Raw genomic sequence first — 15725 nt, forward strand, 5'->3', positions numbered from 1 at the left:
ATTTCTCCTTAAAAACTTAAAAACCTGAGTCACTGTGAAAGATTGGTTAAATATATATCCCCTCACTACATACATTTCATCTAGTCCTCTTTCCAAAAATTTAACAAGGTCGTTTTACATTCTTAAAGCACCACAGCAAAGTGGTTTAAATGCAAAATGTGCTTAAGTGCTACTTAACTATTCCTAACTCTTCTACTGGGAAATCCTAGAAAACAGAACTAAAGAAATGCAACTTCTACTTTAAAAATTCTAATTATAACTGTCACATTAAATTGAAGGTGAGAATAAAACTGGTGTATCTGTTAACTAAGTCAAGCGATGTACTGTGCCGTACGTGTTATTTAATGTGCAAGTGTAAAAGTCAAGTTCCCTGCAGAAATCGAAGTGCCTCCCCTCAGTCTTCTGAGAATGTATAAATTAACCATTCTCCCCCAAGCGGTCCTCCTCCCTGCCTCCCTCCGCCCTATTTTAAATGTAGATAGGGCGACCTAAGTCTTTTGAATTTGAAGGGCTGCTATCTCGGCCCCATTCTTTTCATCATCCTGTTTTGAATGACACTGAGCACGTATAGATTCTTCTATAAAAGCACCCCCTGGATGCAGGGCTTGGTTTTTCAAGCTGCTGGCTTAATTTTGCATAGCAATTAGTACTGACTTCTCTAAACCAGCAATCCAAATACAGCTCGAGAATGTTCCACGTAGTTCCTCAAACTTAACCCTGTGCCTTTTGATTTCAAGCCCGAAGGGGAGGAACTTGCATAATTACTAAATTCCCAATTGGAGTGGTCTGGAGGAGGGTACGGTAATCCCAAACTATACGTTAATTCAAACCCTCGCCGCGACTGGGCAGCAAGGAGCCAACATATGCCTTCTTTAAAAAATCTATTCTACCTATTCACTGCCCGCGCAGGGCCGTGCCACATGGTCCTCCCTTGCAACCAGTCAGCTGTGAGCAGCAGATGGGATCATTTGCATTTTTCTTTTTATACTTTCTTTGATCGGCAAATTAAAGGATTTTTCTTAAATTTACATTCTCATTGTTTGCCTAAAATACAAACGTGGCTAAACTGTTGAATTGGGCTTCCCTGACTCTCACACAGCACCTCCCCCTCCCCCCACCCAGCCACTGAGACTTGAGAAAATACCCGAGGGGTAGATTTCATATTTATCAACTGGGAATCTACAGTCCAAGAGTTAGGAGTAGACAGAATGAGCCTTTATTGAGTTGATGACTCGTGTTTTTCTATTTTAGGCGCTCGGCGCAGACAGCCCGTGGGTTTGTGTTTGTGGGGTGTGTGTCTGTGAGCGCGGGCGCTTCCGAAGCTCTCGCTCGGCAGCCTCACCCCCCAGAACTTCGGGTTGCAAGTAGCAAGCAAGATTTTAGCTCCCAGGCTCACAACAGAGGGCGGCCACCGTGCAGGGGGAGTGGCCAGAGCCAGCTTTTCCCAGCGCCAGGGTCGCTCTCCCGCGTCCCGCCGGACTCCATGCCGCCCCGCGGGGCCGCAGAAGCCACCCGGGCCCTCGCACCCCAAGGTCTTTGTGCCGGTCGCGGCGCGGGAAGACCGGCTTCGGGGGCCTGGGCAGCGGCCCAAAAGCCAAAAATGCGGGAGAGGCGTGGGCGCGAGGCGGGAGAAGCTCCGCACAGTCGCCGTCCCGCAAGGGGCAAAAAAGTAGAAAAAGAGGCGTTTGGGGCCAAACTCTCGGGTCTGAGAAACCACGTTTCCGAGGACGGACTGGCGGTGGGAGGACACATGGGGTACAAGGGACATTGTTCGCGGCGCCCGCCCGCCGCGCCGTGGGTGCGCGGCCGCCGCCCCCGCCCCGGGCAGCCAGCGTGGGCCCACGTGGAGCTACTGCGCCCGCCGAGCGCGCCGGGCCGCCTGGGTCCCCGGAGTGCGCGCCCGAGCTCCCTGCCGCGGCCGCTCACGCCCGAGCGCCGCCGCCGCCGGTCCCGCGTGTGCCCCGCTGAGGGGGAGGGGCGGGCCGGGGGTGGGGGCGGAGGGGTTGTGGTTCCACTGCAGCGGGGGCTCCTGTGTCCTTGTGCGGAAATGACACACGGAGTCCCGTCACGTCACGCGAGAGCGCAGCGCACGGACACACACAAAGAGAGGGGAAAATACACGGCGCTCGCCCGCCCGCCGCCCCCAGCGCCTCCCCGGGCCGCCCCGGCCAGGCCCTCCGCGCGCGGTCCCCACTCCCCGGCCCCGCGCCCTCCCCCCACGTGGCGCCCAAACTCGGCGCGGGCCCGCCCGGCAAAGTACAGAACTCGCGTCCCAGGTAAGTGCGGGGCGGATCAAGCCGGCCGCGCGGCGGCGGCAGCGTTGGCGGCTCCGGGGCGAGCGGCCGGGAGAGTGGCTGCAACATCCATGCCGGGGTGGGGGCGGGAGCAGGGGAGGGGACGCGGAGGGGGGGCTGCTCTTGCGCGCCCGCCGGTAGTAGCGCCCACCCCCGCGCGGGCCGAGCCACCGGAGCGGGCGCCGGGCGCCCACGGGCTCGCCGCGCCCATTGTGCTGCGCGCCCCTTTGTGCCCGCTCGGAACGCGGCGACTCCATGGCGTTCCGAGGAGCACGCGCGCCGCGCGGGGACGGGGGGTTCGCGCGGTGGAACCGTCCGCGCCGCCGCCGCCGCCCGCCCCACTCGCGCCGCGCGCCGGCCCCGCACCCCCGCCGGGCGCCGCGATGGAGCGGCCGGGGCGGCCGGAAGGCTCTGCCGGGCTCGCGGCAGCTTGGCGCTGGCGCTCGGCGGGGCTGTGGTGGGGCACTGCTCGGCGTGTGGAAGGGGGTGTCGGAGCTGGAGCAGGGGGCGGGGACTGGAAGGAGATGCCAGGCGGCGAGCGGGAGGCCGGGGGAGCCGCCGCTCGGAGGAACGAAGCCTCCGGAGGCTGCAAATGGAGTGAGGCCGGCTCGCGGCGGCGGCGGCCGGGAGCGGAGGGATGGGCCCCGCCGCCAGGGGGCGCATAGCTCCCTTCCCGGCCGTTCCACGGCGGTTCGCGGTTCCCGCTGCCTGGGAGCTGGAGGCGGGCCCGGCGCCTTGGGTGTGCACCCGGGCTGGCGCGAGGCCTGGCCGGCCGGCCGCAAAGCTAAAGCCCGGGGCGCTCGTGGCTCCTCGTGACCACCCCTTTCCCTTTATGATAAACGTGGTTTCCCACGCATGCTTTGCCCTCCTCTTATCCGTGAGGTGTGCACCACCGATTTGGAGGCCCTTGTGTGCTTGTGTACCTACGTCTCCCTATGTAGATATTTTAAACAAGGTGTTTTTACAGAGAGAAAAGTTTTGTTGATTGCTCAGGTGGTCTACCTGGAAGAATTCTGCGCGTAAAGGCTAACTCGACAAGAGGGCCGGGAGGAACAAGGTTACTCACTGGAGTTGGAAATGTGCAATTCCTCTCCTTAAAGTAACTTTTGAATGGTTAAATACAAATATTAAACATGCCACAGGGCACCGTGGTATAGTGCCAGAAAGCTACGGTTGCAAGAAACTGAGGTAAGGAAGTGAGTCCTTCAGGCTAGCCAGGTATATAAACGGCCGGGACGGAGGACGTGCTGTTGTTACTCGCTCCCCACTTCCACACTTGGAGTCCGTTTTTCTCTTTTTTTAAAACCATTCATCCCTAGATTTTGGCTTTATACCACAAGAGCCTGTCAAGCTTCCCTCGGTACTGGGACTTGGGCAAGATTTTTTATCTCCCTCACAGTTTCACATCCCCAGCGTCTGACCCAGTGTCTCATAACAGTAGGCGCTTAGTGCATATTTCCTAAATGAATGGAGAGAGCCTCTTGGATTCTAGAAGAAAGGTGGAGCCAGAGCAGCCAGTTGCTGCTGGGTTAGCTGGTGTCTGTGTGGCCCTTGAAATCTGTCACAAAAATCTCCTGTCATGGAAAATGAGTTTTTGTTTGTTTGTTTTTGAGACTAAGTCTCGCTCTGTCACCCGGGCTGGAGTGCAGTGGCTCTATCTCGGCTCACTGCAACCTCCGCCTCCAGGGTTCAAGCGATTTTCCTGCCTCAGCCTCCCGAGTAGCTGGGATTACAGGCCATGTGCCACCATGCCTTGCTAATTTTTATATTTGTGGTAGAGACGGAGTTTCACCATGTTGCCCAGGCTGGTTTCCCGACGTCAGGTGATCTGCCTGCCTGACCTCCCAAAGTGTTGGGATCACAGGCATCAGCCACCGTGCCCGGCAGGAACATGTTTTGTTTTGTTTTTTTTTTTTTGAGACGAGTCTCGCCCTGTCGCCAGGCTGGAATGCAGTGGTGTGATCTTGGCTCACTGCAACCTCCACCTCCGAGGTTCAAGGGATTCTCCTGCCACAGCCTCCCAAGTAGCTGGGACTACAGGCGTGTGCCACCATGCCTGGCTAATTTTTTGTATTTTTGGTAGAGACGGGGTTTCACCGTGTTAGCCAGGATAGTCTCGATCTCCTGACCTCATGATCTGCTCGCCTCCCAAAGTGTTGGGATTACAGGCGTGAGCCACCACGCCAGGCTTTTTTTTTTTTTTTTTTTTCCCCCTTGAGACAGAGTTTCGCACTTGTTGCCCAGGCTGAAGTGTAATGGCACCATCTCGGCTCACCGCAACTTATGCCTCCTGGGTTCAAGTGATTCTCCTGCCTCAGCCTCCCAAGTAACTGGGATTACAGGCACGCACCACCACGCTGGGCTGGTTTTATAGTTTTAGTAGAGACGAGATTTCTCCATGTTGGTCAGGCTAGTCTCGAACTCCCAATCTCAGGTCATTCGCCAGCCTCAGCCTTCCAAAGTGCTGGGATTACAGCCGTGGGCCACCGTGCCCAGCCTTTTTTTTTTTCTTTTTGTTACCAGCGATGCCATCTTCTTGCTGAAGAACTAATATAACAAAGTTTTATGTGATTCCACCCACCTTCCCCATGCCCAGCAAGTTAGGAACTGGCAGACGAGACAGTCAGCATCCCAACAATTAAAAGGTGCCATATTGACACATTTTCTTTACATCCTCTCCCTTTGGGTACTTTCTTGGCTCCTAAGCACCCCTGTGTGAGCAAAAGCATAGCAGAATGTCTAATATTAATTACAAAGAGAAAAATTGGAGTGAGTCCTGACACAGGTTTGATTAGGTGAAAATATCCTATATTAATGTCTCATCTGCTACTTTTTAGCACTGCCTAGAAAGCCCCTGGAAGCAATGAGAAACTAAACAGCATGTTTGTATGAATTGTACTGACACCATGATGAAAAGTTTAAATACCTCAAATTGTATAATGTAGAAACATTAAGTGTGAAGGTCCGCTAGTCAACCAGCAAAAATGATGTGGTGTTTGTATATGGGAGGCTGGGATGTAGTGTGTTTTTCCTGGTGCTTATTTTTTTTTTTTTTTTTGGAGACAGAGTCTCACTCTGTTGCCCAGGCTGGAGTGCAGTGGCATGATCTTGGCTCACCACAACCTCCGTCTCCTGGGTTCAAGTGATTCTCCTGCCTCAGCCTCCCAAGTAACTGGGATTACAGGTGCGTGCCACCACGCCTGTCTAATTTGGGTGTTAAGTGATAGGTTTTGGTTGCTAACCTAATTGCATTGTTCCCATCATTGGCTAAGGTAAGCTTGGGGAATTAATTGTAGAATTAATCTTTGGAATAAGAAACCTATTCTGTATCCTTTTAGTCATGTTTATAGGGATGTGTACATATGTTATTTTTCTCTCTCTTTTTTTTTTTATCTGAGATTGAGTCTCGCTGTGTCACCCAGGCTAGAATGCAGTGGCACAACCTCAGCTCAGTGCATCCTCCGCCTCCTGGGTTCAAGTGATTCTCCTGCTTCACCCTCCCAAGTAACTGGGATCACAGGCATGCACTACCATACCCGGCTAATTATTGTATTTTTAGTAGAGACGGGGTTTCACCATGTTGGCCAGGCTGGTCTCAAACTCCTGACCTTAGGTGATCTGCCCACCTCGGCCTCCCAAAGTGCTGAGATTACAGGCTTGGGCCACCACGCCTGGTCTACATGTGTTATCTTTCATAGAACAATACACTCCCAGAGAGTCAGTTTTACTCTGGGAATTTTTGAGGCAGGTTCTCTCTCTTTCACCCAACCTGGAGTGCAGTGGCACAATCTCGACCCATTGCAACCACTGACTCCCAGGCTCAAGCGATCCTCCCGCCTCAGCCTCTCAAGTAGCTGGAACTACAGGTATGCGCCACCATACCTGGCTAATTTTTTATGTGTTTAGTAGATACGGGGTTTCACCATGTTGGCCAGGCTGGTCTCGAACTCCTGAGCTCAAGTGATCTACATGTGTCGGCCTCCCAAAGTGCTGGAATTGCAGGTGTGAGCCACCGCCTGACTGAGATAAATTTTTAAAATGAAACTTAAATATCTGGGCACAGTGGCTCACACCTGTAATCCCAGCACTTTGGGAGGCCGAGACAGGTGGATCACCTGATGTCAGGAGTTCCAGACCAGCCTGGCCAACATGGTGAAACCCCGTCTCTACTAAAAATACAAAAATTAGCCAGGTGTGGTGGTGGCTAATCCTACCTACTCGGGAGGCTGAAGCAGGAAAATCGCTTGAACCCGGGAGGAGGAGGCTGCAGTGAGCCGACATTGTGCCATACTGCACTCCAGCCTGGGTGACAGAGCAAGACTCTGTCTCAAAAAGAAAAGAAAAAGAAATAAAGTCACACCCACAAAAATGTGCTAAAAACTGATTTTTTTGGTGCTTTGTATCACCTTGCTCTGACAGTCTCTTTCCTTCTCCAAATTTGATAATGTTCTTCTCCCGCTTCTGATACATCAGTATTTCTTTTTATTTTTTTATATTTTATTTTATTTTATTTTATTTTATTTTATTTTATTTATTTTATTTTTTTTTTTGAGACGGAGTCTCGCTCTGTCACCCAGGCTGGAGTGCGGTGGTGCGATCTCGGCTCACTGCAAGCTCCGCCTCCCGGGTTTACGCCATTCTCCTGCCTCAGCCTCCGGAGTAGCTGGGACTACAGGCGCCCGCCACCTCGCCCGGCTAGTTTTTTGTATTTTTTTAGTAGAGACGGGGTTTCACCGTGTAGGCCAGGATGGTCTCGATCTCCTGACCTCGTGATCCACCCGTCTCGGCCTCCCAAAGTGCTGGGATTACAGGCTTGAGCCACCGCGCCCGGCCCACATCAGTATTTCTTGCAACATCATTGTTTCAACCCAGAGCTCTTCTGGTTTCTGGGATTAGCTGCCGCAAGTTCCCCACACATGCCAGACTAAGAGCTCTCCATGCCAGTGTCAGCCTTCAGAGTGTTAAACATGAGAGGGGCTATTTTAAGAGTGGCAGTGAATGCTTGGCATGTTAGTCTGTAAATTTCATATGAAAACCACTTCTACAAACTGTTGTTTTAGAGCTGAAGTTTTCTCAGCAGGTCACCTGATACCATGCTGTCCCTCCATTTTTTTGTAAGACAGGGTCTGGCTGTGTTGACCAGGCTGATCCTGAACTCCTAGGCTCAAGCAATGCTTCCGCCTGAACCTCTTGAATAGCTGGGACTATGGGTGCACACCACTGTGCCCAGCTTCCTTTTTTTTTTTTTGAGTCAGGGTCTCACTCTCACCCAGGATGGAGTGCAGTGGCACGATCACAGCTCACTGCAGCTTCAACCTCCTGGGCTCAAATGATCCTTCCACGTCAGCCTCCCAGGTGGCTGGAACTATAGGCCTGTGCCACCACATCTGGCTAATTTTTTTGAGACAGAGTTTTGCCCTTGTTGCCCAGGGTGTAGTGCAATGGCATGATCCCAGCTCACTGCAACCACCGCCTCCCGGGTTCAAGCAATTCTCCTGCCTCAGCCTCCCTAGTAGCTGGGATTTCAGGTGTCCGCCACTACACCTGGCTAATTTTTGTATTTTTAATAGAGACGTGTCGGGTTTCACCATGTTGGCCAGGCTGGTCTCGAACTCCTGACCGCAAGTGATATGCCATCGTCGGCCTCCCATAGTGCTGGGGCTATAGGCGTGAGCCACCGTGCCAGCAATTTTTTGTGTTTTTTTATAGAGATGGGATTCACCATATTGCCCAGGTTGGTCTCAAACTCCTGGAGTCAAGTGTTCCACCTGCCTTTGGCTGAGATTACAGGTGTGAGCTGCTATGCCTGCCCCACCTCAATTTTTTTTTTTTTTTTGAGACAGTCTTGCTCTGTCACCCAGGCTGGAGTGCAGTGGCACTATCTCTGCTCACTGGACCCTCCACCTCCCAGGTTCGAGGATTCTCCTGCCTCAGCCTCCTAAATAGCTGAGATTACAGGCCCGCACCACCATACCCAGCTAATTTTTGTGTTTTTAGTAGAGACAGGGTTTTGTCATGTTGGCCAGGCTGATCTCTCAACCTCAGCCTCCCAAAGTGATGGGATTACAGGCATGAGCCACCATGCCCAAATCCCCACCTCTCCCCCCATAATTTTTAATCCAAGTTGAAACCTGTATTTTAAGTCAGCCCTTTTGGCTTTGTGTGGTGGCTCATACCTGTAATCCCAGCACTTTGGGAGGCTGAAGTGGCTGGATCTCTTGAGGCCAGGAGTTCGAGACCAGCCTGGTCAACATGGCTGAAACCCCATCTCTACTGAAAAATACAAAAATTAACCAGGTGTGGTGGCATATGCCTGTATTCCCAGCTACTCGGGAGGCTGAGACAGGAGAATTGCTTGAACCCAGGATGCAGAGTTGCAGAGAGCCGAGGTCGCACCGCTGCACTCCAGCTTGGGCAACAGAGATTCTGTCTCAAATCAATCAGCCCTCTTAATTTTTTTTTCTACCTGTGACCACCTCTCCTTTTGTCTGATTTTCAGTTATCTCTGACTAGTGAAACATAGTTGCATCAGTATCAGGGCATTGATTGCTCAGTTGAATAAGTTATTTGCTGGCCTTTTCTTGTATGTCCCGGGCTGTTGGTTTGAGCGTGGAGCTGACAAAAGGGAAGGACTGAGGCTTGCTTAGGATTGGGGGTGCAGTAAACCCTAATTAGCTTGTGTGATCACAAGATAAAACACTTGAAAAAATGGGAAGTGCAGCGGAAACTCAGCTTATACCTCCTAGGAAAATTAGTCACTGTTGTGTAGTCGGTCACATGGTTGGATGCTGGAACGTGCGGTCCCTCCTTCCACCTTGAGCCTCAGCTTCTGCATACCAAGGTTAATAAGCAGAGTCTCCTGTGAGCCATGTGAGAAGGTAGCCCTCCATGAGGTTCGGGAGAATGTAAGTGGAACTTCTTAGCTGGGGAAGATGGCACATTTACTCAAGACTCAGAAGACCCAAGTGACCAAAGATTAAGATACCAAATCACAGGCGCTCAGGCAGGGTTGTGCGGCTGTGCTTGGCTGCATGCTGGAAGATGAGGTTGTGCTCTGACTGAATAAGGAAGGCAGCTACAATTACAGCTTTAGAAAAACTCAGAGGAAAATTGCCCTGGTTTTATGAGGACTGGTATTTTTCAAACTGCATTTGCAGATGTGCCTAAAAATAAAAACAAATTGCGAACATGTCCTGCAAATCCCTTGGGCAGAATGCCACTGCCAAGGGGGCTGGGTCCTGAGAGCCTCAAGGCTCCCAGCTGGTCCTGTGAACCCAGAGACCCACGGCACCAAAGTAGATGGCATGGGAACATTCTTCCTGTCCTCAGGGAGAGCGTTTTATTTGGTTTCATCCCCCTCCCTCCAGTTTCTATGTTTCATTGGAAAGAAAAGTTACTAAACCTTTTTAATCTTTTAAGCCATTTTATTTAATTTGCAGTTCTTAAAAATTCACTATTAAAATATACTTTAGGCTGGGCAGGGTGGCTCACACCTGTAATCCCAGAACTTTGGGAGGCCGAGGCGGGTGGATCACTTGAGGCCAGGAGGTCAAGGCCAGCCTGGCCAACATGGTAAAACCCTGTCTCTACTGAAAATAAAGGAATTAATCAGGCATGGTGGCGCATGCCTGTAATCCCAGCTACTTGGGAGGCTGAGGCAGGAGGAACCCGGGAGGCAAAGCTTGCAGTGAGCCGAGATCGTGCCACTGCACTCCAGCCTGGGTGACAGAATGAGACTTTGTCTCGAAAAAATAAAAAAATAAAATGCACTTTAAACATCTTTTCCTTAAAAAAAAAAAAAAAAAAAAGAAGCAGCTTTATAATAGGTAACATTCAGTGCTATGTGTCAGACACTTTCTTTTTTTTTTTTTTTTTGAGACGGAGTCTCGCTCTGTCACCCAGGCTGGAGTGCAGTGGCCAGATCTCAGCTCACTGCAAGCTCCGCCTCCGGGGTTCACGCCATTCTCCTGCCTCAGCCTCCCGAGTAGCTGGGACTACAGGCACCGCCACCTCGCCCGGCTAGTTTTTTGTATTTTTAGTAGAGACGGGGTTTCACCGTGTTAGCCAGGATGGTCTTGATCTCCTGACCTCGTGATCCGCCCGTCTCAGCCTCCCAAAGTGCTGGGATTACAGGCTTGAGCCACCGTGCCCGGCCCAGACACTTTCTTCTTTGTAATTTTCACAAAAACTTGATGAGGTGAGGTAGATGTGTCCAGCTCCTATTACAGGAGCTGGAGCACAGGAGTTCAAGGCTACAGTGAGCTCTGATCATACTACTGAACTCTGCCTGGGTAACAGAGCAAGACCACCATCTCTGGGAAAAAAAAAAAAAAAAGAAAGACCTGGATTGAAAGCCAGGGTTTCATACAGTTCCATCTGACCAAAGTTTAGTGGACAATTCCATTTTTAGGGGGGTCACCTGCACTAGTTCCTGCCTTGGTCACAGGCTGGCCCATCTGGCTAATTGACTTGCTCATGCACCTGCTCCCCGCTCACAGTTAGCAGGAAGAGGGAAAGAAAGCTGGGAGATCATGGCCCATTCCTCAGTCCCAGCTTCCTTGGAGGGCTGGAATGAAGCTCTTATGCCGGGAAGGCCCTTCCTGCTCCTTGGTCTTGGCAGCATCCCTCGGCCGGCACAAATGCACCGCGCCCCCACCCCCCCACCCCGTTCCCTATCGGCACAAGAAGCAGTGCTTGTGGGGACTGTGTGCGTTGACATACATAACATTTAGAATGCGGAGCCTGTGCCACACGAATACTAACTACCGTCGCCGTCTTCTAGGTTTAATTTTTAGAAGTCAGTGTCACCTGTAGCAGAGAGGTTCCTTGAAATCAAATCAGACATATGGCAATTGTGAAAAGACTGAAGTAAGGTTTAGGTCTTGGTTAAATTTTTTAAATCCTTGAGTTTGTTTTGTTAATGACTGAGCATATTCTCTCCACTTTACCTTCTGTGTGTGGTAGGGGCCACACAGCCACCATCCCCATTGTCTCAGATTTCAATCACATTCCTGTTCTGGGGCCCACATTCTCTAGGGAATCTTCCGGTAGTGAGAGTTTGCTTCAGTTTAAATCTGGAAACAGCTCTTAGGGGCAACGGGTATTTGCCCCTGAGTGACATGAGGTCAGGGCTGCTGGGGCCAGGTCTTCTCGGACTGGCACCTCAGCCCAGTGGCGAGAACATCTCTGATCTAGCAGGGTAAAATCCGGAGTCAGCTGGCTGGAATTTGAACCTCCAGGTTGCAGGAAGCCCAAGTACTTCCCATTTCTGGGCCTGCTGCTTGTCCTGTGTGACTCCCTGGCCCGCAGGCCTCTGGCAGCTCTGATTAGGCTTACGCTGCTGTCACAAAAGACCAGGTCTGTCTGCTCTCTCCACAGCAACCGAATGTTCAAGGAACTTGATAGAAAGGTACCCTGGGCCACTCCCAGCCACCTGTGGGTGCACTAGAGAATGTCCTTTTGGAAATCTATGGACTTGGCAGGGAAAAGGCCAGTGATCCTGATCAACTGCCCCCTGCTTAGATGACCATGTCATCTCCCATCCCAGTTCTCTTTTTTTTTTTTTCTTTTTTTGTGACGGAGTCTTTCTCTGCCGCCCAGATTGGACTGCAGTGGCATGATCTCGGCTTACTGCAACCTCCGCCTCCCAGGTTCAAGCGATTCTCCTGCCTCAGCCTCCTGAGTAGCTGGGACTACAGGCGGGTGCCTCCATGCCCAGCTAATTTTTGTATTTTTAGTAGAGATGGGGTTTCACCATGTTGGCCAGGATGATCTCCATCTCTTGACCTCATGATCCGCCTGGCTCGGCCTCCCAAAGTGCTGGGATTACAGGTGTGAGCCACTGCGCCCAGCCGACAGGGGACTATTTAACCTAATATCCTTTTGTGTTTGCTGATTTTTATTCTGTGTGGATGTACGGTCGGCCCCGCCACATCTACAGGTTCATCCAACTGCAGGTAGAGAATATTCCAAAAGCTGGAGCTGGACACAGTGGCTCACGCCTCTAATCCCAGCACTTTGGGAGGTCGAGGTGGGTTAATTGCTTGAGCCCCAGAGTTTGAGAGCAGCTTGGGCAATGCAGGGAGGCCTGTCTCTACAAAATAAAAAATTAGCTGTGTGTGGTGGCACATGCCTGTGGTCCCAGCTACTTGGGAGGCTGAGGTGGGAGGATGCCTTGAGCCCAGGAGGTTAAGGCTATAGCAAGCCACGATCATACCACTGCACTCCAGCCTAGGTGACAGAACCCATCTTGAAAAAAAAAAAAAAAAATCCAAAAGAAAAACCAATAAAAAATTACACCAAGAAAAAGCTATACAATATAACCACTATTTACATACCACTTACACTGTATTATTATAAGTAATCTGGAGATGATTTAAAGTATACAGGAGGATGTACATAGGTTACATGCAAATATTACACTATTTTTTTTTTTTTAATCAGGGACTTGAATATCTGCGGATTTGGGTGTCATTGGGAGTCTTGGAACCAACCCCCAGGATATTAAGACATGACTGTATTACCTGATAAAAAATGGGGAAAAGCCACATAATGTGTCTTCCCTCTTAAAATGAACTCTAAAAAGGTGAAGTGTCCTGTAATGTGTAACTCTTTCCAGCTTTTCCATCTCTTTGTGATGTGGTTCTTCCTAAGCAGCAGTGAATGGTTCTCACTTCTCTGCCTTTTCCTTGCCTTTCTTCACAGCCTTTCTTCCCTCCACAGTGTCCCTTCCAGTCAAGGCAAGTGCATGCTGGTAGTCAGGATTCAGATTCATCCGGATTGCAGCATGAAGCATAGAAGTAGCCCTAAGCCCTGCAAGTTACTGGATTTATGTAGCCAATTTAAACAACTTACCCATTGTAATTTGATATTTGAGTGGCTAAAGCATCTTGTTATTTCTGAACATTTGGGATTATCCTCCTTTTTGTGCTTTTTGTAAACTGAAGGCTTTTCTGATGACCTACTAATCTTTCCTCACCCATGTGCCCTGAATGGAAGATGGAACAGTGCCTATCTCTCTCTGCAGGACAGAGACTAGTAGGCATTTAAGTAAAATTATATATATATATATTCCTGTGAGCTCTGCAACATTTAAAACCTTTTTGTACCAATGACAGTCATTTTGCCTGGGGCTTCCTAGGCTATTTGTTTAAGAAAAACACAGAAGCATTTTCACTTATTAAATTAACCACCAGAGATTGGTCTTGTTTGGGAGTTGCTCTCTCATGTCTTGAAACCTGTGGCATTTTAACTCCAGGCAGCTGCAAGCTGCATGGGTCTCATGGACACACGTCTCCTTCTTTTGTTTAAACTTTCCCTTGGCTTGGTCAGGGCTTCTCTCTTTTTCTTCTTTCTTTTTCGTTTTTTTCTTTTCTTTCTTTTTTGAGACAGAGTCTTACTCTGTTGCCCAGGCTGGAGTGCAGTGATGCGATCTCAGCTCACTGCAAGCTCTGCCTCCTGGGTTCACGCCATTCTCCTGCCTCAGCCTCCCGAGTAGCTGGGACTACTGGCACCCTCCACCACACCCGGCTGATTTTTTTTTTTTTTTTTTTTTTTTTTAAAGTAGAGACAGGTTTCACTGTGTTAGCCAGGATATTCTGGATCTCCTGACCTCGTGATCCACCTAAGCCTTGGCCTCCCATAGTGCTGGGATTACAGATGTGAGCCACTGCACCCAGCCTTTCCTTTCTGTTTTTCTTTTTCTTTCTTTTTTTTTTTTTTGAGATGGAGTTTCGCTCTTACTGCCCAGGCCTCCCGGGTTCAAGCGATTATCCTGCCTCAGCCTCCTGAGTGGCTGGGATTACAGGCACGCGCCACCACGCCCAGCTAATTTTGTATTTTTGGTAGAGATGTGGTCTCTCCGTATTGGTCAGGCTGGTCTTCAATTCCCATCCTCAGGTGATCCACCCGCCTTGGCCTCCCAAAGTGCTGGGATTACAGGTGTGAGACACCATACCTGGCCTCTTTTTCTTTTTATTTTTTCCTGGGCTTAGCTCAGCTGTCTGAGGGACGTAGAAGAGACATCCCTTGGGGAGAAAGTTGATTTTGGGGAACGTGCAGGTGTGTTGACTGTCCCATAATTTGAGGTGTGTGGTGGGAGGCATGAGAGCGTTTTGAAAGTGAGAGAATGTCAGAATGAGAAGTTCTCCAGAGTCCAGGAGGCAAAGGGAATGCTCACAGCAGCCTTTAGGAGGCAGGTGCTGCTGTCGTTGGGTAGTTGTGGCAGCGCCTACATAGCCTGTAGTCAGGCAGGCGAGAGGAATGTCTGTGGCATGCTAGGCATCTGGGTGCTGGGTGTCCACCCAGGAGGAGCAGAGCTTGTGACCCTCATCTGGGCAGGTGACCAGGAAATGGAGGTAGCAATGTGCTCCCCATCCCCTTTCTGCCCAGCTGTGACGTTGTTGATGTGCTGTCCCTGCGGCAGCTGGGGATGAAGGGAGTGGCTACACGTCCCTCTTGTAGAAGCTTTTCTGTATTGTGGGGTGGAGTCTGTTCTACCCTCGGAGCTGACTGGCTTTCCAGAGTCCTAAGGGAGGCAGCAGGAGACTTGGTTTCCTGGTGCTGTTGGATAGAGGGACTCAAGTCTGGAAACAGGCCCATGGTTCATCAGAAGAAGCTTAACAAAAGAATGAAGACTCTATTATTTCCTCCCTGGCTGGCTGAGGGAAGGCACAGAAAGACTGGATTTGAATCCAGGTTCTGCCACTCAGCGATGTGACACTGGAGGAGTTACCTGTCCTAGGTTTCTCTATTTGTTGAAATTGGAACTAAAATAGCTCAGGGTGAGGCACAGGCACACATGCAGTGGCCAGCCCAGTGCCTGGTGTGAAGTTGGTGGGCTGCAGATGTTACAGGGGATGCTCACCTCACTCCCACTGTGCAAGCCAGGGGGAGGTGCGAGGTTTCCAGGCCTTGCAAATGGGAAATTCCCCAGCTTCTTAATAAGGGAGGCTGATTTGCTAGCCTGGAGGGAAGGGGCCCACCATGCTGTGTTCTGGGCTACTTCTGGGCTAACCTAGCATCTGTCACTAGTCTATAAATGGACACGGAAGTGTTTTCCAAAGCACAGGCACTCGGTGTCTTGAATGCCCAGGCAGCCGCACCAGTACCCCTTCCTCCTACCTCAGCTGCATGAGCCCTCTGGGGTCTCTGCCCACTGCAGGTGGCTGAGATTGTGCTCTTCATCACTTTCTAGGGGCTCAGAATTCAGCGGCCAAATTGCCTGCTGTAGGGTCACATGGTGGTGGTTCAGAAAATAGCCTCCTTCCAACCCCACTGGAAACAAGGAAAAATAAAAAAAACAGAAAGTAGGCTTTCTGCTCACCACGCCACATTCCCAGCAGGCTCCATGCGGCAGCCTGGACTCCCGCCCTGCACTGCTCCCTATGTGATGGGCCTGCCAGAGACACATGGTTGGGCGAATATAATGGC

The 15725-nt window shown here is 50.8% G+C and overlaps 1 protein-coding gene across 1 annotated transcript in view; it reads left to right on the plus strand.

Annotated features, from left to right (window-relative positions):
• Window positions 1-1851: 1851 nt before the first annotated feature.
• The window catches only part of BEND3 (BEN domain containing 3), a 50083-nt gene continuing 36209 nt past the window's right edge, over window positions 1852-15725 (plus strand). Inside the window, exon 1 of the mRNA XM_030929647.1 lies at window positions 1852-2276. The gene's annotated coding sequence lies outside the window, so the exon portion shown is untranslated. The remainder of the gene's footprint in view (window positions 2277-15725) is intronic.

This window comes from Rhinopithecus roxellana, chromosome 4, assembly GCF_007565055.1.
Source record: "Rhinopithecus roxellana isolate Shanxi Qingling chromosome 4, ASM756505v1, whole genome shotgun sequence".
Classification (NCBI taxonomy): domain Eukaryota; kingdom Metazoa; phylum Chordata; class Mammalia; order Primates; family Cercopithecidae; genus Rhinopithecus; species Rhinopithecus roxellana.